This window comes from Anomaloglossus baeobatrachus, chromosome 7 (genome assembly GCF_048569485.1).
Source record: "Anomaloglossus baeobatrachus isolate aAnoBae1 chromosome 7, aAnoBae1.hap1, whole genome shotgun sequence".
In the NCBI taxonomy this organism is placed as follows: Eukaryota; Metazoa; Chordata; class Amphibia; order Anura; family Aromobatidae; genus Anomaloglossus; species Anomaloglossus baeobatrachus.
The window spans coordinates 23,793,099-23,816,581 of NC_134359.1; the positions used below are offsets into that span (position 1 = coordinate 23,793,099).

At 43.7% G+C, this 23,483-nt stretch overlaps 1 protein-coding gene across 1 annotated transcript in view; it reads left to right on the forward strand.

The window, feature by feature from the left end:
- Positions 1-1,043: 1,043 nt before the first annotated feature.
- Positions 1,044-23,483, forward strand: part of THSD7B (thrombospondin type 1 domain containing 7B) — a 593,888-nt gene continuing 571,448 nt past the window's right edge. Inside the window, exon 1 of the mRNA XM_075317161.1 lies at positions 1,044-1,333. The gene's annotated coding sequence lies outside the window, so the exon portion shown is untranslated. The remainder of the gene's footprint in view (positions 1,334-23,483) is intronic.

Consider the following 23,483-nt stretch of genomic DNA (forward strand, 5'->3'; position numbering starts at 1 on the left):
GGCAGTAGTGGTGTATACACAGGCAGTAGTGGTGTATACACAGGCAGTAGTGGTGCACACACAGGCAGTAGTGGTGTATACACAGGCAGTAGTGGTGTATACACAGGCAGTAGTGGTGTATACACAGGCAGTAGTGGTGCACACACAGGCAGTAGTGGAGCACACACAGGCAGTAGTGGTGCACACACAGGCAGTAGTGGTGCACACACAGGCAGTAGTGGTGTATTCACAGGCAGTAGTGGTGCACACACAGGCAGTAGTGGAGCACACACAGGCAGTAGTGGTGCACACACAGGCAGTAGTGGTGCACACACAGGCAGTAGTGGTGCTCACACAGGCAGTAGTGGTGCACACACACAGGCAGTAGTGGAGCACACACAGGCAGTAGTGGTGCACACACAGGCAGTAGTGGTGTATACACAGGCAGTAGTGGTGCACACACAGGCAGTAGTGGTGCACACACAGGCAGTAGTGGAGCACACACAGGCAGTAGTGGTGTATACACAGGCAGTAGTGGTGCACACACAGGCAGTAGTGGTGTATACACAGGCAGTAGTGGTGTATACACAGGCAGTAGTGGTGTATACACAGGCAGTAGTGGTGCATACACAGGCAGTAGTGGTGTATACACAGGCAGTAGTGGTGTATACACAGGCAGTAGTGGTGCACACACAGGCAGTAGTGGTGCATACACAGGCAGTAGCGCACACACAGGCAGTAGTGGTGCACACACAGGCAGTAGTGGTGCACACACAGGCAGTAGTGGTGCACACACAGGCAGTAGTGGTGTATACACAGGCAGTAGTGGAGCATACACAGGCAGTAGTGGTGCACACACAGGCAGTAGCGCACACACAGGCAGTAGTGGTGTATACACAGGCAGTAGTGGTGCACACACAGGCAGTAGTGGTGTATACACAGGCAGTAGTGGTGCACACACAGGCAGTAGTGGTGCACACATGTGCTCTGCTCTGCAGCACCCCGGCTTGTGAGCAGGCAGATGGCATCACAGGCAGGAGGTGGGTCTTGTGCTGGGGGCTCTGGTGATGTGGTGGAGCAGAGCTCGCTGAGCCTGTGCGGTGTGATCTGCTCCTCTGCAGCTTCTCCACTGGATTATACTTCTCTCCAGCAATGGATCCTGCACAGCTCGGGGGATCCGCGGCCAGTAACCCCCTCCGCGCCGGGCAGCTGTGAGCAGGCTGGAGGCTCAATGACAAGATCCTGGCACTTTCCTCAAGGCTCCTCCGGCTCCTCACATTAGTGCTGCGGGGTCCAGGATGCTCCACAGCCCCTCACACACAGCGGCTCCCCGGGGCGCGGGGTCTTCATAGAGGTAGGTGACGGCTTCATCCAGGGGGACTACAAGTCTCAGGCTGAGCATGCTGAGATGTGCAGGAGAGCTCAGTGCCAGCAATGAATCCTTATTATCAACAGCACAGGCTCATGGGGGTAGACCTTCCCTGGCTGACAACAGAGAGCAATGGAGACAAAACATTCTGAAGTTGGATTGTGCTGAACTGCATGGCTTTAATAGTTGAAAAATATGTATCTGTCTATCTATCCCTCTATCTATCTATCTATCTATCCCTCTATCCATCTATCTATCCCTCTATCTATCTATCCCTCTATCTATCTATCTATCTATCTATCCCTCTATCTATCTATCTATCTATCCCTCTATCTATTATCTATCCATCTATCTATCTATCTATCTATCTATCTATCTATCCCTCTATCTATCTATCTATCTATCTATCCCTCTATCTATCCCTACCTCTATCTATCTATCTATCTATCCCTCTATCTATCTATCTATCTATCTATCCCTCTATCTATTATCTATCCATCTATCTATCTATCTATCTATCTATCTATCCCTCTATCTATCCCTACCTCTATCTATCTATCTATCCCTCTATCTATCTATCTATCTATCTATCTATCCCTCTATCTATCCCTCTATCTATCTATCTATCTATCTATCTATCTATCCCTCTATCTATTATCTATCCATCTATCTATCTATCTATCTATCCCTCTATCTATCCCTACCTCTATCTATCTATCTATCTATCTATCTATCTATCTATCCCTCTATCTATCTATCTATCCCTCTATCTATCTATCTATCTATCTATCCATCCATCTATCTATCTATCCCTCTATCTATCTATCTATTTATCTATCTATCCCTCTATCTATCTATCCCTCTATCCATTATCTATGTATATATCTATCTGTCCGTCCGTCCGTCTATCTATCCCTCTATCTATCTATCTATCCCTCTATCTATCTATCTATCTATTTATCTGTCTATGTATCCATCCATCCATCCAACCATCTCATATCCACCTGTCTAAAATTCAAGTCTACCTAGTAATTAGATATTACAATGGTAGTACTCTCAGGAGGGGGAGTAGCAAAGATGTTGAAGTCTTGGCAAAGCTATCAAACTATCCATCTTATCTATCTATCTATTTCCATCCTTCGCTCCATCTATCTATCCCTCTATCTATCTATACATTTATCTATCTATCCCTCTATCTCTCCATCCATCCCTCTATCTCCATCCCTCGCTCTATCTCTCCATCCTTCCCTCTATCTCCATCCCTCGCTCTATCTCTCCATCCATCCCTCTATCTCCTTCCCTTGCTCTATCTCTCCATCCATCCCTCTATCTCTATCCTTCGCTCTATCTCTCCATCCATCCCTCTATCTCCTTCCCTCGCTCTATCTCTCCATCCATCCCTCTATCTCTCCATCCATCCCTCTATCTCCATCCTTCGCTCTATCTATCCATCCATCCCCCTTTCTCCATCCCTCGCTCTATCTCCATCCTTCGCTCTATCTCTCCATCCATCCCTCTATCTCCTTCCCTCGCTCTATCTCCATCCTTCGCTCTATCTCTCCATCCATCCCTCTATCTCTCCATCCATCCCTCTTTCTCCATCCCTCGCTCTATCTCCATCCTTCGCTCTATCTCTCCATCCATCCCTCTATCTCCTTCCCTCGCTCTATCTCCATCCTTCGCTCTATCTCTCCATCCATCCCTCTATCTCTCCATCCATCCCTCTTTCTCCATCCCTCGCTCTATCTCCATCCTTCGCTCTATCTCTCCATCCATCCCTCTATCTCCATCCATCCCTCTATCTCTCCATCCATCCCTCTATCTCCATCCCTCTATCTCCATCCCTCGCTCTATCTTCTTCCCTCGCTCTATCTCTCCATCCATCCCTCTATCTCCTTCCCTTGCTCTATCTCTCCATCCATCCCTCTATCTCCTTCCCTTGCTCTATCTCTCCATCCATCCCTCTCTCTATCTCCATCCATCCCTCTATCTCCATCCCTCGGTCTATGTCTCCATCCATCCCTCTATCTCCATCCATCCCTCTATCTCTCCATCCATCCCTCTATCTCCTTCCCTCGCTCTGCCCACTGTCTGTCTCTAGCAGTATTGTAGATCCTGTAGTGATTGCAGCCATTAGTGGATCCTTCTTTGATACAATCAGTAATTACATACCCTGCAGTTGTGCTTCTTCCAGTCTTGCAGGGAATCCCCCTCCGCTCTTCTGAGCTTTCCTGAATCCCCCTGACTCCTTTATTCTTCCCATTAAGGATTTTCTGGAACTTCCAGGCTGCTCTTGTGTCTCCCCCAGGAGTTGAGTCGCTGCTTTCGCACCATTGTGACACATGGGAGCTCATGTATCAGTATATATAGTATATGGACTGTCAGGCCGGTATCTAACCTGTGAACATTTTGTAATCTTATGTTTTATATTCCTTTCTATATATCTTATATCTCTGACATTTCAGAATAGTTGATCTTCTGGCATCAGGTCACATTGGTGGTGGAGTAATGGATGTGACTGGATATGGGGGGAAAACTTTTCTTGTGTGGGCAATTATAATTGTCAGGAAAGAGGAGAAAGGACGAGGCGGCTTCTAATGCAGAGTGGTGAGGATGATGCTAGTGGTAGTCATTGTGATGATAATAATAGCTATCATTGTGCTAAAGGGAACCAGCATCCATCCAGCCATCTATCTATCTATATCAGGGGCCGACATATCAGGGGTGCAAATTGGGGCCCAGGAGGTCAGGGGGCCACCACCATCTCAAAAGCAGGTGGCATTATGAGGAGCTATGGGACCATAAAGTGCCCAGATAATGTTCCTGTACAGGGGCTTCCTCAGTATGTGTCCACCACTGGGTCTATCCACCCATCCATCCAACCATTCTTCTATCTATCTATCTATCTATCTATCTATCTATCTATCCCTCTATCTATCTATCCCTCTATCTATCTATCCCTCTATCTATCTATCCCTCTATCTATCTATCCCTCTATCTATCTATCCCTCTATCTATCTATCTATCTATCCCTCTATCTATCTATCCCTCTATCTATCTATCTATCTATCTATCTATCTATCTATCTATCTATCTATCTATCTATCCCTCTATCTATCTATCTATCTATCTATCTATCCCTCTATCTATCCCTCTATCTATCTATCTATCTATCTATCCCTCTATCTATCTATCCCTCTATCTATCTATCCCTCTATCTATCTATCTATCTATCTATCTATCTATCTATCTATCTATCTATCTATCTATCTATCTATCTATCTATCCCTCTATCTATCTATCCCTCTATCTATCTATCTATCTATCTATCTATCTATCTATCTATCTATCTATCTATCTATCTATCTATCTATCCCTCTATCTATCTATCTATCTATCTATCTATCTATCTATCCCTCTATCTATCTATCTATCTATCTATCTATCCCTCTATCTATCTATCCCTCTATCTATCTATCCCTCTATCTATCTATCTATCTATCTATCCCTCTATCTATCTATCCCTCTATCTATCTATCTATCTATCTATCCCTCTATCTATCTATCTATCTATCTATCTATCATCCAACCATTCTTCTATCTATCTATCTATCTATCTATCTATCTATCCCTCTATCTATCTATCCCTCTATCTATCTATCTATCCCTCTATCTATCTATCTATCTATCCCTCTATCTATCTATCTATCCCTCTATCTATCTATCTATCTATCTATCTATCTATCTATCTATCTATCTATTAATCTATCTCTCTATCTCTCTATCTATCTCTCTATCTATTAATATATCTATCTATCTCTCTATTTATCTCTCTATCTATCTACCACTCCATCCCTCTATCCACCCAGCGCATGCGCAATAGTGCTCAGTTTTACCCTCCTGACTGATTTTCGCTATGCTTAACTGTTTCCACCAAGTTTTTTGTTTTAAAAATAAGTTTGTAACCAAATACATCTAGTGGTCAGATCTTGAGCATAACTTAAAAAAAACACTTCCAAAAACACCATCTCCATCATCTGCCAGCACACCAGAGTCTAGTGATCAGACCATGCAAGACGTCTGCTGAAATCCTTCCTCCACTGACCGATGTGATTGACAACATCATCCACTCACCGCTCGATATTTCTGCCTGGCTGGTGCATGTAGAGTTTGCTTTACCCCATAATGCGTGGGAAAACTAACTTTATTATGCGCATGCGCCGATCTGTGTCATCAGGTTCATCATTTCAAGGTGGGGCATCTATACTAAATGGAGGACATCTGTTTGAAAGGCTTAGATGCTGTACCAATAAGGAATGAAGCCAAAGTGGCGCATGCGCAAAGAAAAAGCTAATTACTCTGCCAACAACAGGGCAAAACAAACTGTGCTGTGCATGTTCTGGTCCTGTGCTGCGCATGTCCTGGTCCTGTGCTGTGCATGTTCTGTTTCTGTGCTGCACATGTCCTGGTCCTGTGCTGTGCATGTTCTGTTTCTGTGCTGCACATGTCCTGGTCCTTTGCTGCGCATGTACTGGTCCTGTGCTGTGCATGTCCTGGTCCTGTGCATGTCCTGGTCCTGTGCATGTTCTAGTCCTGTGCTCTGCATGTACTGTTCCTGTGCATGTCCTGGTTCTGTGCATGTTCTAGTCCTGTGCTGTGCATGTACTGTTCCTGTGCTGCGCATGTCCTGGTCCTGTGCTGCAAATGTCCTGGCCCTGTACTGTACATGTCCTGGTCCTGTGCATGTCCTGGTCCTGTGCTGTGCATGCCCTGCATCTGTGGTGTGCATATCCTGGTCCTGTGCTGTGCATGTCCTGGTCCTGTGCTGCGTATGTCCTGGTCCTGTGCATGTCCTGGTCCTGTGCTGCGCATGTCCTGGTCCTGTGCTGCGTATGTCCTGGTCCTGTGCATGCCCTGGTCCTGTGCTGCGCATGTCCTGGTCCTGTGCTGCGCATGTTCTGGACCTGTGCTGCGCATGTTCTGGACCTGTGCTGCGCATGTCCTGGTCTTGTGCTGCGCATGTCCTGGTCTTGTGCTGCACATGTCCTGATCCTGTGCATTTCCTGGTCCTGTGCTGCGTATGTGCTGGTCTTGTGCTGCGTATATGCTGGTCTTGTGCTGCACATGTCGTGGCCCTGTGCTGCGCATGTCCTGGTCCTGTGCTGCGCATATCCTAGTCTTGTGCTGCGCATGTCCTGGTCCTGTGCTGCGCATGTCCTGGTCCTGTGCTGCGCATGTCCTGGTCCTGTGCTGCACATGTCCTGGTCCTGTGCTGCACATGTCCTGGTCCTATGCATGTCCTGGTCCTGTGCTGCATATGTGCTGGTCTTGTGCTGCGTATGTGCTGGTCTTGTGCTGCACATCTCGTGGTCCTGTGCTGCGCATGTCCTAGTCTTATGCTGCACATGTCCTGGTCCTGTGCTGCGCATGTCCTAGTCTTGTGCTGCGCATGTCCTGGTCCTGTGCTGCGCATGTCCTGGTCCTGTGCTGCGCATGTCCTGGTCCTGTGCTGCACATGTCCTGGTCTTGTGCTGCACATGTCCTGGTCCTGTGCATGTCCTGGTCCTGTGCTGCGTACGTGCTGGTCTTGTGCTGCGTATGTGCTGGTCTTGTGCTGCACATGTCGTGGTCCTGTGCTGCGCATGTCCTGGTCCTGTGCTGCGCATGTCCTAGTCTTGTGCTGCGCATGTCCTGGTCCTGAGCTGCGCATGTCCTGGTCCTGTGCTGCGCATGTCCTGGTCTTGTTCTGCGCATGTCCTGGTCCTGTGCTGCGCATGTCCTGGTCTTATGCTGCACATGTCCTGGTCCTGTGTATGTCCTGGTCCTGTGCTGCGTATGTGCTGGTCTTGTGCTGTGTATGTGCTGGTCTTGTGCTGCACATGTCGTGGTCCTGTGCTACGCATGTCCTGGTCCTGTGCTGCGCATGTCCTAGCCTTGTGCTGCGCATGTACTGGTCCTGAGCTGCGCATGTCCTGGTCCTGTGCTGCGCATGTCCTGGTCTTGTTCTGCGCATGTCTTGGTCCTGTGCTGCATGGAAAACCTTTCAGTCAACATGTGGGTAATTTAGGGCAGAGGTCCCCAACTCCAGTCCTCAAGGCCCACCAACAGTGCAGGTTTTTGGGATTTCCTTAGTATTGCACAGGTGTTAATGTAATTACCTGCCCAGGTGCTGGTTCTAACAGCAGTGCAATGCTAAGGAAATCCTGAAAACATGCACTGTTGGTGGGCCTTGAGGACTGGAGTTGGGGAACCCTGATTTTGGGGACCTCCCGCCTGTCGGAGGAGGCTTGCATGGTTCGGATCTGTTCCTTTGTCATGTTGTGGCGCTGCAGGAAATTAAACACTTTCCTATAAGTTATATCTGATCGCTGGGGATCACAGCACCGGGACGCGCTGTGATCAGCCCATTGTACTGGAAGCTGTTTAACAGGCTGTTACTTTAAAGCCCTTCACTTCTAAATACAATTTATAAATGTCATCATCATATCTGTCCAAGAAAAGGAGATTTCTAAACTATTCAAATATGTATTTTTTTTTATTTTTCGCAAACAGCGCCACCTTTGTCCATGGCTATGTTTGGTATTGCAACTTAGTGCCATTCAAATGACTATTGCAATAACACATACAGCCTATGAACAAGAGAGGTGCTGTTCCTGTAAAATAAGAGCAGACTCTTTCCAATCTTATATAGCTGTTAACATTAATCTGGAATTAGTAAATTTCGAAAAAATAATTGGGGGTTAAATATTTTTTTCTAGTAGACCTGTGTGTGACTATTCCAAATTTCTTTATATTGGGTAAAAAATGTGAAAAAAATGTGAATGATCATTTCTTTACACTTTCTGACTTTCTGATTCTTCTCCATGTCTTATGACAATATGGCCACTAGGGGCGCCGTTACATTAGACTCTATTGATGCTGCCTCAGGTCTTGAGATAGAAGTTGGATGATTCCGTATACATTTATCTCATTGTAGGAGAAGGTCGGAAGCTGTAGATCAGGATCTTACAGAGGCGTCAGCATAGTATTGTTGCATAATACTAAGCTCTGTATTATTTATTCTTTGCAAAGATCTCATTATTCAGCGATTAATAGTTTTGTCGCTTTCTAACACATTTTGTGCGTCCTTTTCTCGTCGCTTTCAGCCTAAACTGACAGTATAAACTAAGCACGCAGCCTTGTAGGGATCATCACCCCCTATAATTATCAAACCTTTAGTAATCTAATAGCTGCCTCCCTCCTGCAGAAAATGAAGTTTAATGAAATATGCAAATTAGGTGATTGGTGCACCCTGGGTGTGGCCAAGTGGCTGAGCGCACTGTTTCTGTGGCTGGTTTTGCATGGCCCTGCCTCCTTCACTGGTGATTGCCTTTGCTTTCTCTGTAGACAACGCTGTCAATCAGTGACGGAGACACAATGGACGTAATGGTGTCTCCGTCACTGGTGTGCTCCGACTTCTGTCACCATGTTTTTGCCGCCTAATCTGAGAGCAGCATAATGTAGGAGCAGAGACCCTGATTCTAGCGATGTGTCACTTACTCGGCTGCTTAGTGTAATTGTGATAAAATCCCTGTTTAATCAGCAGGAGATTATCATTACAGGACTACTTGGTGTGCTGCAGGTAGTCCAGCATATTCATGAGCTCTGTATAACTGTATCAGAGAAAAGAGTGATTTTATTAACAGCTCAGTAAGTGACACATCGCTGGAATCAGGGTCTCTGTCTCTGCATTATGCTGCTCTTAGATGGGGAGCAAAATCCTGATGACAGATTCCCTTTTAAATCATCATTTTCTACAGGATGAAGGCAGCAATTAACACACAACAGTGCCATTTTCATATGGGTTATATCTCCTACAAGGCTCTAAACTGTCTGTTTGGGCTGACAGATCTCTGCTTGTTGTCAGTGAATGAGAAGATCTGATATGGAACTTATACCTAAATTATACATATCATTAAACAGTATTTGTATATCCCTCCCATTAGGACTCGGGGTAAGCGTTATTTGCACTTTTATGGGAAAGATGAAATTTTGCTATAAAGTGGCTAACCGCTCGTTACAATGTATCAGTCTTGATGTCAGGCTGCCGCTCAGTCCAGACTGGATACATTGTAACACACTTCCAGCTGTGTGATCAGGACTGGCTCTGGATATTTACAAAACAATACAATACGATACATTTTATTGATTCCGAGGGAATTGGTAGTATTTGAGCTTGTGGATGTGGAGAAGGAAGTTATCGTTCACTGACAGCAAACAGAAATCCTAATAAAGGAGAGGTATCGAAGTGTGAAATACATATAAAATTTTAGGGTTTTTTACTACACAGCGGTAATCAGCTTTATTTACAGAAAACCTCTTTAATGTCACGGACCAGTAAATGCTTCCGAGACTACAGCTACAGATCCAGATATTGTTGATTGAATGGGTGATATGGTGGTAAGACGGGTGGGCAATAATCCCCCATTATAGGGGCCGTGCTGTATAGTGGAGCTCGTATTCTTGTGCCCGCTTTCTTTTCTCCTCTATTTATTGCAAATCTATATCTTTAGCAATTGATGGTTTATCTGTCAGATAGGTTTTCAATATCAGATTGGGGGGTCCGGCGTCCAGTCCCCCCTCTGATCACTGGATTGAAGAGTTTGTCAGGCGTACACAACAAACAGAGCTGATACAATACAGATGTGCACGTTGTGTAGTGGTCGTTCTCGGTACTGCAGATCAGATCATATTCACTTCAACAAGAACTGAGGTGCAGTACCAAGTACGAAGACACTACACGATGTTTGGCTTTGTACACTGTGCGATTCCGCTATGAGACCGGAAAATTGCTGATACCTAGTTAGATCATCCGAATAATAGATATTCCGCCCTTAAGACTTCTAATCATACCTGTATTTGGTGGACAATAGCCACACAATTTTAAAAGTGAAATGCTGCGGCCATTGTGCGCCCCAGTTTCAGCCCAGTCTTATTAAGCAAAAGTAATGAGCATCTACAAAGTGCACATTTCTGGAGTACCCGGTAGCCCGTTGATTTCAATTAGAAATGTATTATGCTTTATTTCCGCTGTTGTGGTGCTGCAGGGGAAGGCAACAATATCTGCCAAGTTCTCCCTCTGTTTACCATGATCATAACAGCAGGCAGACGATTTGTGTAAGGGCTGCACGGTGGCTCAGTGGTTTGCACTGCAGTCTTGTGGTGGCTCAGTGGTTAGCACTGCAGTCTTGTGGTGGCTCAGTGGTTAGCACTGCAGTCTTGCAGCGCTGGGGTCCTGGGTTCGAATCCCACCAAGGACAACATCTGCACAGAGTTTGTATGTTCTCCCTGTGTTTGCGTGGGTTTCCTCCGGTTTCCTCCCACACTCCAAAGACATACAGATAGGGAATTTGTGAGCCCCAATGGGGACAGTGTTCCTGATGTATGTAAAGCGCTGCGGAATATGTTAGCGCTATATAAAAATAAAGATTTATTTATTTATTTATAAAGAAGGATTTCCAGAGACATTTAATTCTTTTAAGCTGTTTCCATCTTACCAAGCCTCAGATTGCACTTAAAGTGGGTCGGCCACTTGTCATAAATATGTTTTTTTTTCACCCAGTGTAAAAACTGCCGTTCCCCTGAATCTAGCGTTTTTTTCCTTTTAATTCTGCGCCTCTCTGTTCCTGAGATATGGCCCTGTTTTTCCTGTATGTAAATCCAGTGTTTTGGTTTCTTTTCTTCAAAGTGGGCGTGGTCCTGAACAAAACACCTACAAAGAAGAGCTGAGGGCCACGCCCACTTAGCCAACAAGGCTACATCTATATACAGGGAAGATGAGGCCATATCTCAGGAACGGAGAGGCACAGGAACAAAATAAAAACATTGCCGGATTCAGGAGAATAGTGGGGTTTACACCAGGCAAAAAATTACATAATTGTGAAAAGTGACAGATCATCCTTAAAGTCTTGTCTTGGTCCTTCTGTTCCTTCCCCATCTTTCCTTTAATTCTTATCTGGGTAGGAAACACTGCAAATCAATGTATGATGGAGAGATAGTGGAATATACAGACGTAAATGTCCTGAGACCTGTAATGGTCAGGAGATGACTGGACACTTCGAGATCACAAGTCCCGCAGGATACTCTGCCGTAAAAGAACAAAAATGTCTGTATAAGCAAAAATCCTGCCATTCAATCAGAATAGTTTACTACTTCTTATCACTTTTTGGATTGGGCTGTGTTCACTGGGGGCGCAGTCATTTTGTTATTATAATAAAAGGTAACACCTTCCATAATGCTGCATGTAGTTAGCACAGGATCACACTGCTGAGCATAGGTATAAACTCAACTCACTCCTCCAGTCGTCTCCCTCCATCTACACAGCAACTACTGCATATCACACATGAGCCAATCAATTCAATGCATTTGAAGAATTTGGAAATTGCCAAAAAGTGCCCCCCCCCATTGAACACAAAGCAGAAGCTTGCATCAATCAGAGAATGCTCACATGAGCTCAGGTGTAGTCTTGTTAGGCTACCACTAGGTGGCGCTGGGACTCAGGAAGGAAAACTGCTCCTGAGTGCAATAATTCAGAAGCCCACTAGAGGTCACTAACACCAGTGTAGGGATAGTCAAACTGAAAGGGTCAATGCCAAGGTGTCACGACTGTGCCGGAGAGGAAACAAGCCGAAGTCAAGAAACAGAGCCGAAGTCGGATGCCGGGAGAACAAGTAAACACAGGGGAGAGGGTGGAGGACACAGAGCAAGACTGGAGTCCAGAGGACAAGGAGGTATAGATGGGAGGTTGGGCAGTACAGGCAAAGGAAAGAACAGGCAGGAGGGACGGAGGTCAGGCAGGCCAAGAGGGACAGAGGTCAGGCAGTGAGACAGGGCAAGAGGGAGGGAGGTCAGGCAGGGTAAGAAGGACAGAGGTCAGGCAGGGTAAGAAGGACAGAGGTCAGGCAGAGCAGGAGGGACGGAGGTCAGGCAGGGCAGGAGGGAAGGCGGTCAGGCAGGGCAGGAGGGACAGCGGTTAGGCAGGGCAGGTGGGATGGCGGTCAGGGAGGGCAGGAGGGATGGCGGTCAGGCAGGGCAGGAGGGACGGCGGTCAGGCAGCGCAGGAGGTACGGCGGTCAGGCAGGGCAGGAGGGATGGCGGTCAAGCAGGGCAGGAGGGACGGCGGTCAGGCAGGGCAGGAGGGATGGCAGTCAGGCATGGCAGAGGGATGGCGGTCAGGCAGGGCAGGAGCTACGGAGATCAGGCAGGGCAGGAGGGATGGCAGTCAGGCAGGGCAGGAGCTACGGACGTCAGGCAGGGCAGGAGCTACGGAGGTCAGGCAGGGCAGGAGGGTCAGAGGTCAGGACAAACGGTACCAAGTAGCAGGACACAAAACAGCATACTTCTCACAGGAGAAGAGCACATAGCAAAGCCGGAGATAGCACTGGCGGCATCCAGGAGGTAGCAGCACCAAGATATGGTGGTGTGATCCCCAAAATGAGGCAATACCGAACAGGCCCCTCCCTTGAGACCAAACCCCAGAACGGATACCTGCACCAGCTCAGAAGCATGACAAGCCTCATGGGCTTCCCTATAATAACTTACAGCTATCGCATCACATGGTATAGCACAGCCAAATAGGAGGGACTTTTATGGCCTGTATGAAAGCTGAGGCAGGGAATGCAGCAGCCACAGTGATATTAATCTGCATACTGAGAGCTTACAGCTTAGTAATAGAGATGAGTAGAGAATAATAATAATATATACCTGTAAACTCTTCCCTCATGTTCTCTATTTTATCATCAGATGTGGGTGCTCTGGCCGTTCAGTGCTGGGGTTACCTTAATGTTTTCTACAATACAAAAGCCCTAAGTGGCAATAAAAGGATCCTGGAACTTTTTAAAGTTTTAGAAACGACAGTATTAGAAAACAGCAAGCGCTGCAGGGACAGAGCGAGGAAATGCTGAACTATTTTCTGCCGCTACATCAGGTTCTCCTGGTTACGGTCACTGTCTGGGGAGCGGCTTCTTGGGAGATTATAGTAGGAAGCAACGGCAATAACTTGCTCTGCGCAGAGTAAATCTTATAACTGTCATACAATGTACAAAGTGGTGGAATATATATATATATATATATATATATATATATATATATATATATATATATATATATATATATATATATATATATATAGTACAGACCAAAAGTTTGGACACGCCTTCTCATTCAAAGAGTTTTCTTTATTTTCATGACTGAAAATTGTAGATTCACATAGAATGCATCAAAACTATGAATGAAAACATGTGGAATGAAATACTTAAAAAAGTATAAAACAACTGAAAATATCTCTTATATTCTAGGTTCTTCAAAGTAGCCACCTTTTGCTTTGATTACTACTTTGCACACTCTTGGCATTCTCTTGATGAGCTTCAAGAGGTAGTCACCGGAAATGGTTTTCCAACAGTCTTGAAGGAGTTCCCAGAGATGCTTAGCACTTGTTGGCCCTTTTGCCTTCACTCTGCGGTCCAGCTCACCCCAAACCATCTCGATTGGGTTCAGGTCTGGTGACTGTGGAGACCAGGTCATCTGGCGTAGCACCCCATCACTCTCCTTCTTAGTCAAATAGCCCTTACACAGCCTGGAGGTGTGTTTGGGGTCATTGTCCTGTTGAAAAATAAATGACGGTCCAACTAAATGCAAACCGGATGGAATAGCATGCTGCTGCAAGATGCTGTGGTAGCCATGCTGGTTCTGTATGCCTTCAATTGTGAATAAATCCCCATTAGTGTTACCAGCAAAGCACCATCACACCTCCTCCTCCATGCTTCACGGTGGGAACCAGCCATGTAGAGTCCATCCGTTCACCTTTTCTACAAAGACACGGAGGTTGGATCCAAAGATCTCAAATTTGGACTCCTCAGACCAAAGCACAGATTTCCACTGATCTAATGTCCATTCCTTGTGTTCTTTTGCCCAAACAAATCCCTTCTGCTTGTTTCCTGTCCTTAGCAGTGATTTCCTAGCAGCTATTTCACCATGAAGGCTGCCGCACAAAGTCTCCTCCTAACACTTGTTCTAGAGCTGAGAAGGTGTGTCCAAACTTTTGGTCTGTACTGTAAATATATATATATATATATATATTTTCATGTCTGAGAAAGGAGTGGAACCATACACTATTGGCCATTATATTTCTATAGGTGTCACCTCATCATATAGGGTCCATACCTGTCCCCACATGGTCTGCACTGACTGTCCTCTAATACTACGTCACCTTCCAAAACATTTTATGAACCACTTCATGAAAACAGCATTTCTCCAGCCACGGGACCCGTCTATAATGTGCACTCAGTCAATAGACTGCACAGAGGCTGCCATGATGCACGCGGTGAACTTCCCTATACTCCGCGGATGGCGCCCGCAGGGGGCAACACGGGAATTTGATTTTCCTTCTGCCCTGCGGGTGATTATCAGACATCTCCTGCATCTAAGGAACTGGATCCAATAAAAATATATTAGGGAAATTCAATATAACGTAAAGTCTCCAGTTATGAGAATATTCATTAATCAAATCTGCAAAAGAAATAAATGTCATAAGAAATGAAAAGTCAAAAAAGTGAAAAGTGACAGAAACTACAGGAGGTTTATAGAGAATATCCACTTTACAAAACTCACTTTCCAATACACTTTAGAGAAGGTACGGTTATAGCAGTTATATTCTTGTACATAGGGGCAGTATTATAGTAGTTATATTCTTGTACATAGGGGGCAGTATTATAGTAGTTATATTCTTGTACATAGGGGCAGTATTATAGTAGTTATATTCTTGTACACAGGGGCAGTATTATAGTAGTTATATTCTTGTACATAGGGGCAGTATTATAGTAGTTATATTCTTGTACATAGGGGCAGTATTATAGTAGTTATATTCTTGTACACAGGGGCAGTATTATAGTAGTTATATTCTTGTACATAGGAGCAGTATTATAGTAGTTATATTCTTGTACATAGGGAGCTGTATTATAGTAGTTATATTCTTGTGCATAGGGGGCAGTATTATAGTAGTTATATTCTTGTACATAGGGGTAGTATTATAGTAGTTATATTCTTGTACATAGGGGGCAGTATTATAGTAGTTATATTCTTGTACATAGGGGCAGTATTATAGTAGTTATATTCTTGTACACAGGGGCAGTATTATAGTAGTTATATTCTTGTACATAGGGGCAGTATTATAGTAGTTATATTCTTGTACATAGGGGCAGTATTATAGTAGTTATATTCTTGTACACAGGGGCAGTATTATAGTAGTTATATTCTTGTACATAGGAGCAGTATTATAGTAGTTATATTCTTGTACATAGGGAGCTGTATTATAGTAGTTATATTCTTGTACATAGAGGGCAGTATTATAGTAGTTATATTCTTGTATATAGGGGCAGTATTATAGTAGTTATATTCTTGTACATAGGGGGCAGTATTATAGTAGTTATATTCTTGTACATAGGGGCAGTATTATAGTAGTTAAATTCTTGTACATAGGGAGCAGTATTATAGCAGTTATATTCTTGTACATAGGGGCAGTATTATAGTAGTTATACTCTTGTACATAGGGAGCAGTATTATAGTAGTTATATTCGTGTACATAGCGGCAGTATTATAGTAGTTATATTCTTGTACATAGGGAGCAGTATTATAGTAGTTATATTCTTGTACATAGGGAGCAGTATTATAGAAGTTATATTCGTGTACATAGCGGCAGTATTATAGTAGTTATATTCTTGTACATAGGGGCAGTATTATAGTAGTTATATTCTTGTACATAGAGGCAGTATTATAGTAGTTATATTCTTGTACATAGGAGCAGTATTATAGTACTGTAGTTATATTCTTGTACATAGGAGCAGTATTATAGTAGTTATATTCTTGTACATAGGGGCAGTATTATAGTAGTTATATTCTTGTACATAGGGGCAGTATTATAGTAGTTATATTCTTGTACATAGGGGCAGTATTATAGTAGTTATATTCCTGTACATAGGAGCAGTATTATAGTAGTTATATTCTTGTATATAGGGCAGTATTATAGAAGTTATATTCTTGTACATAGGGGCAGTATTATAGTAGTTATATTCTTGTACATAGGGGCAGTATTATAGTGGTTATATTCTTGTATATAGGGCAGTATTATAGTAGTTATATTCCTGTACATAGGAGCAGTATTATAGTAGTTATATTCTTGTATATAGGGCAGTATTATAGAAGTTATATTCTTGTACATAGGGGTAGTATTATAGTAGTTATATTCTTGTATATAGGGGTAGTATTATAGTAGTTATATTCTTGTACATAGGGGGCAGTATTATAGTAGTTATATTCTTGTACATAGGGGCAGTATTATAGTGGTTATATTCTTGTACATAGGAGCAGTATTATAGTAGTCATCTTGCTCGTTTTTGCAGCATTACTAAGGTTAATCTCAAATATGAGTCACTTATTATTATTATTATTTTAATTATTATTTGGAATTGTTCTGATTAGCACATTCCGGTGTGATATGTGTGAGTCCCACACGCTCGGTCCCTGCGGATCCAGGTGGTACTGTGATTCCATCAGTAATGTCCCCCGCTGTGACCCTGCATTGCAATTCCTCAGTCTCTATCAGAATGGAGAAGGTGCTGTATTCGGCCAATATCTTAAGTACGTCTTGCAGCATTGTCAGGGGGTGATGGATGAAGCATGCTGCTGGATCCCGCTTCCCCAGTGTGGTAATCACTTGTAAAATAGGATATATTCTACCTCCAACATGTTTTTATTAGATTTCACAAAGCATTGGTGCATGCCGCTCTGAGCCTCGTGCTGCCGGGTGTGTATTTATATTAATCCCGCTCTCTGCATTGGACTCTTACCTATGCAGACATCACAGAGCACATACAGGCCACGCATTTCATAGCCTATTACCTGAGTAAGGACATGTATTAACCTCTTGCTCCTGGAGGACTAATGTTGTGTGACGCTAACATAAGATTGTCACCCCCAAGGCCACAAATAATTCATGGGACTGAAAGACTGAAAATATCAGGGCTAATAGAGGAAAGAAAGAAAGAAAGAAAGAAAGAAAGAAGCGATAGGGAAATTTAGCAGGGAAGGAAAGAAAGAAAAAAGGAGGGAGCGATGGGGAAATTTAGTAGGGAAGGAAAGAAAGAAGAAAGGAGGGAGCGATGGGGAAATTTAGTAGGGAAGGAAAGAAAGAAGAAAGGAAGGAGCGATGGGAAAATATGGTAGGGAAGGAAAGAAGAAGAAAGGAGGGAGCGATGGGGAAATTTAGTAGGGAAGGAAGGAAGGAAAGAAGAAAGGAGGGAGCGATGGGGAAATTTAGTAGGGAAGGAAGGAAAGAAAGAAGAAAGGAAGGAGCGATGGGGAAATTTGGTAGGGAAGGAAGGAAAGAAGAAAGGAGGGAGCGATGGGGAAATTTGGTAGGGAAGGAAGGAAAGAAAGAGGAAAGGAGGGAGCGATGGGGAAATTTGGTAGGGAAGGAAGGAAAGAGTGATGGGGAGATTTGGTAGGAAAGAAAGGAAGGAAAGAAAAATGGAAGGAAGGAGTGATGGAGACATTTGGTAGGAAAGGAAGGAAGGAAGGAAGGAAGGAGCGATGGGGAAATTTGGTAGGAAGGGAAGAAAGGAAGTAAAGAAGGAAGGAGCGATGGGGAGATTTGGTAGGAAAGAAGGGAGGAATGAAGGCAGGAAGGAGCGATGGGGAAATTTGGAAGGAAAAGAAGAAAGGAAGGAAGGAGCGATGGGGAAATTTGAAAGGAAAGGAAGAAAGGAAGGAGCGATGGGGAAATTTGAAAGGAAAGGAATGAAGGAAGGAAGGAGCGATGGGGAAATTTGGAAGGAAAGGAAGGAAGGAGCGATGGGGAAATTTGGAAGGAAAGGAAGGAAGAAAGAAAGGAAGGAGCGATGGGGAAATTTGAAAGGAAAGGAAGGAAAGAAGAAAGGAAGGAAGGAGCGATGGGGAAATTTGGAAGGAAAGGAAGGAAGAAATAAGGAAGGAGCGATGGGGAAATTTGGAAGGAAAGGAAGGAAGGAAAAAAATAAATAAATGAGGAAACAGAAAGAGAGGAAGGAGGAAGTAGGAAGGGTTGGATGGAAGTTAGTAAAAAGAAAGAGGAAGATAGAGAGAAGGGATTGGAAAAGAGGTAGGAGGGGTTGGAAGGATGGAAGGAAGGAAAGCAGAAAGATGAAAGAAGAAGAAGTAGAAAGCGAGGATTGGAAGGAAGTAAAAGAGAAAGAAGAGGTGGATGTCATGAGTGTGTCCTGCCCGGGGGAGACCTCTGGCAAGTCTGGTATCAGAAGGTCACAGTGCCTCATTGCTGGCAGATCCACTACTGATACTTGAATAACATCTTCTTGCTAGTGGTGCTGTAAGGGTTAAGCACCCTTTCCTGCCTGGCTGCTGGCTGTAGCTTTTATTCCCAGGTGCAGCTCTTTGCTATTACTCCCCTTCACTATTTAAGGTCACGTGCCTGATGAGCTGATGCCTGTGATAGAAACTGAATCCTCATTTCTATGTGGTCCACTTTGGAAGGAGCCTGCTCTGGAAGAAGTCTGTCGTGTTGTGTGCAGCAGTGGTGTTGTTGCATTGAAGAATCCAAAAGTGTTTTTCCTTTTCATGTCTATTTCCCTTGTCTGTTTTCCTACCCTTGTATTTCTGCATTGTAGAGACAAGACTGGAGATCTCGTCAGCCTGCTCACTAGTCAGGGTAAGTTTAGGGTAAGCGAGGGCTTAGGAATGTAGTCAGCGATGGGGTAAAGAACCTGTATAGGAAGGTCAGGGAGTGCAGGGTACAGCCGCAGGTGAGTGCAGGTGGTCACCCCGCTTCCCTCAGTTGTATCGTGGCTCCTGTGTACCCTGAGTTTTGTGGTACTTGCTGGGGTTTCCTGGTATCTGGTAGATCTGTTAGTCACCGCGTGACAGTGAAAGGAAGTAGGAAGGGATGGAAATAAGGACGGAAGATAAGAAAGAAAGAAAGAAAATAAATAAATAATAAGAAAGATAGAGGAAATTAAGGAAAACTGAAGGAAGTAATAAAAAGCTCTGGAAGGGAAAGAAAGAAAAAGAAAGAAAGAGATAGAGGGATGAATAGAGGGAAGGATAGATAGATAGAGGGATATATATATATATATATATATATATATATATATATATATATATAGATAGATAAATAATAGATAAATAGAAGGATGGATGATAGATTGATAGATAATAGAGGGATAGATAGATGGATAGATGGATAGATGGATGGATGGATAGATAGATAGAAAGATACATAGATAGATAGAGGGATAGATAGATAGATAATAGAGGGATAGATAGATAGATGGATGGATAGATAGAGGGATAGATAGAGGGATAGATAGATAGAGGGATAGATATGGGCTAGATAGATAGAGGGATAGATAGATAGATGGATAGATAGATGGATAGATAGATGGATGGATAGATAGAGGGATAGATAGAGGGATAGATAGAGGGATAGATAGATGGATAGATAGATGGATAGATAGATAGAGGGATAGATAGATAGATAGATAGATAGAGGGATAGATAGATAGATAGATAGATAGATGGATGGATAGATAGATGGATGGATAGATAGAGGGATAGATAGATAGATAGATAGATAGATAGAGGGATAGATAGATAGATAGATAGATAGATAGATAGATAGATAGAGGGATAGATAGATAGATAGATAGAGGGATAGATAGATAGAGGGATAGATAGATAGATAGATAGATAGATAGATAGATAGATAGATAGATAGAGGGATAGATAGATAGAGGGATAGATAGAGGGATAGAGGGATAGATAGATAGATAGAGGGATAGATAGATAGAGGGATAGATAGATAGAGGGATAGATAGATAGATAGATAGATAGATAGATAGAGGGATAGATAGAGGGATAGATAGATAGATAGAGGGATAGATAGTTAGATAGATAGATAGAGGGATAGATAGATAGATAGATAGATAGATAGAGGGATAGATAGATAGATAGATAGATAGATAGATAGAGGGATAGAGGGATAGATAGATAGATAGATAGAGGGATAGATAGATAGATAGATAGATAGAGGGATAGATAGATAGATAGATAGATAGATAGATAGATAGATAGATGGATAGAGGGATAGATAGATAGATAGATAGATAGAGGGATAGATAGATAGATAGATAGATAGAGGGATAGATAGATAGATAGATAGAGGGATAGATAGATAGATAGATAGAGGGGATAGATAGAGGGATAGATAGATAGATAGATAGATAGATAGATAGATAGAGGGATAGATAGATAGATAGATAGAGGGATAGATAGATAGATAGATAGATAGATAGATAGATAGATAGAGGGATAGATAGATAGATAGATAGATAGATAGATAGAGGGATAGATAGATAGATAGAGGGATAGATAGATAGATAGATAGATAGATAGATAGATAGATAGATAGATAGATAGATAGAGGGATAGATAGATAGATAGATAGATAGAGGGATAGATAGATAGAGGGATAGATAGATAGATAGATAGATAGAGGGATAGATAGATAGATAGATAGATAGATAGAGGGATAGATAGATAGATAGATAGAGGGATAGATAGATAGATAGAGGGATAGATAGATAGATAGATAGAGGGATAGATAGATAGATAGATAGATAGATAGATAGATAGATAGATAGATAGAGGGATAGATAGATAGATAGATAGATAGATAGAGGGATAGATAGATAGATAGATAGAGGGATAGATAGATAGATAGATAGATAGAGGGATAGATAGATATATAGATAGATAGATAGATAGATAGAGGGATAGATAGATAGATAGAGGGATAGATAGATAGATAGATAGATAGATAGAGGGATATATAGATAGATAGATAGATAGATAGAGGGATAGATAGATAGATAGATAGAGGGATAGATAGATAGATAGAGGGATAGATAGATAGATAGATAGAGGGATAGATAGATAGATAGATAGATAGATAGATAGATAGATAGATAGATAGAGGGATAGATGTCACTTATTTGATATCACACAGGATTTCTGCATTGATCCAGCTCAGATTGATCGTGTTCCGTTTCCGTTATTTGATGTCTCCGCGGTGCGGGGAGTGATTGGAGCTGTGGATCTGGATGCAGGGGCCGGAGGTCGCTCTGTTCTCGCTGCGGTGACAGCGGTTTGTAAGTTACTTGTAATGACAAACAGCATCTCGTAGTCAATACGGGGAGTCATTTACAGCCGGGCAGCGAGGGGCAATCTCATTTACTGGAGGTTATTGTTAATTTCATCTGATTGCTCATTTTAGCAGAACAGTTCTTACATTTCGTGGGTAATTCTACATTCACATGACCTGGTTTAGTGCAAAGAAGGCCCTGATTAATTGCAGGAGGCTCCTAACATCGGTTCCTGGTGATTAGCAGATGATTTGGAGGGATTTTCCACTTTTAGTTAAAGGGAACCTGTCACCAGATCTGGGGCCTATAAGCTGCGGCCACCACCAGTGGGCTCTTATATACAGCATTCTAACATACTGTATATAAGAGCCCAAACCGCTGTGTAGAATGTAAAAATCACTTTACAATAGTCACCTAACGGTCGGTGCGGTGCAGACTGGTCGGATGGGCGTCTCTGTTCTCCGGGTGCGGCGCCTCCTCTTTCGGCCATCTTTGTCCTCCTTCTTCTGAAGCCTGGGTGCATGACGCGTCCTACTTCATGCACACTATCCAGCATTGAGGTCCTGCACAGGCGCACTTTGATCTACACTGCTCAGGGCAAATCAAAGTATTGTAGTGCGCCTGTGCGGGACTTCAAAGCGGGCCAGTGTAGTGACGTAAGACGCGTCATGCACCCAGGCTTCAGAAGAAGGAGGACAAAGATGGCCGAAAGCGGAGGCGCCGCACCTGGAGAACGGAGACTCCCATCAAACTAGTCTGCACCGCACCGACCCTTAGGTGAGTATTATAAAGTGTTCTACACAGTGGCCTTCTATACAGCCTGTTAGAATGCTGTGTATAAGAGCCCACTGGTGGTGGCCGCAGCTTATAGTCACCAAATCTGGTGACAGGTTCCCTTTAAAGGGAATGTCAGCAGGTTTTGTTGCCTCATCTGAGAAGAGCATGATGTAGACACAGAGATCCTGAATCCAATGATGTACCACTTAGTTTACTGGAAGTAGATTGCTGGGTGTACATTTAACCATGCAGCAGAGCTGAGAGAGCTGCTCCCACCCACACTAGGCTCTGTATAGAGACTGTACATAGACAGTGAGGTGTCAATTACAGCAGGGCGTGTGCTGCACTGGTGTACTTGTCATGATATATAACAATGATAAGGGTCCTGCTGCTTAAACAAACAGAGCAAATAAATAACTGACTAGACAGGCATCCCTGAATTCTCTGTTTTAACCCTTGCAGCATGTTGGCTTCAGATTACATAGCAAAAACCTGCTGACAGATTCCTCTAAGTGAACCTTAAATGTTTGGCTGCAGCGGTGACATTTGGTCAACAATGCGCACCACAGCTGCAGCTAGTCCTATATATGGCAGCACAGGGGGAATCCATCCATCCATCCATCCATCCATTCCATGGCGCTTTACATGTGAATAGCTGCATATGCAGGCTGCTCTGCAGGATTACGGCACTTGCCCCATTGCTTGTCATTGGGCCCCGTCCTGCGTCCCTTCAGCCTGAGGTTATATAGCCACGTGTGTACATGGTGCTTGTGTCTGACATTTCGCCATACGTCTGCCTGGTATTACACTGCTCTCCTCTGCAGCGCACACTCTTTGTTCAGTCTATAAGTGTGGAAACAGGTCATAGCCGCTGGTGCTACCGGCTCATTATAGTCCACAGCGTGATGGCCGAGGAGGGGACGCGGAGGCTCTTGCAGTGGGTTATGAATATTTTAAGACGTCTCATGTTATGGAGTCTCCAGCTGATCGGCCGCAGTACTGGATCATTAGCTCTGGGGTCACTAAAAAAATCGTCCATACACCACACAGTGGCCGTTCTTGGTACTGCGGCTCAGATCACATTCACTACAATAGGAGCTGAGCTGCAGCAAACAACATCAACATGTGAGATC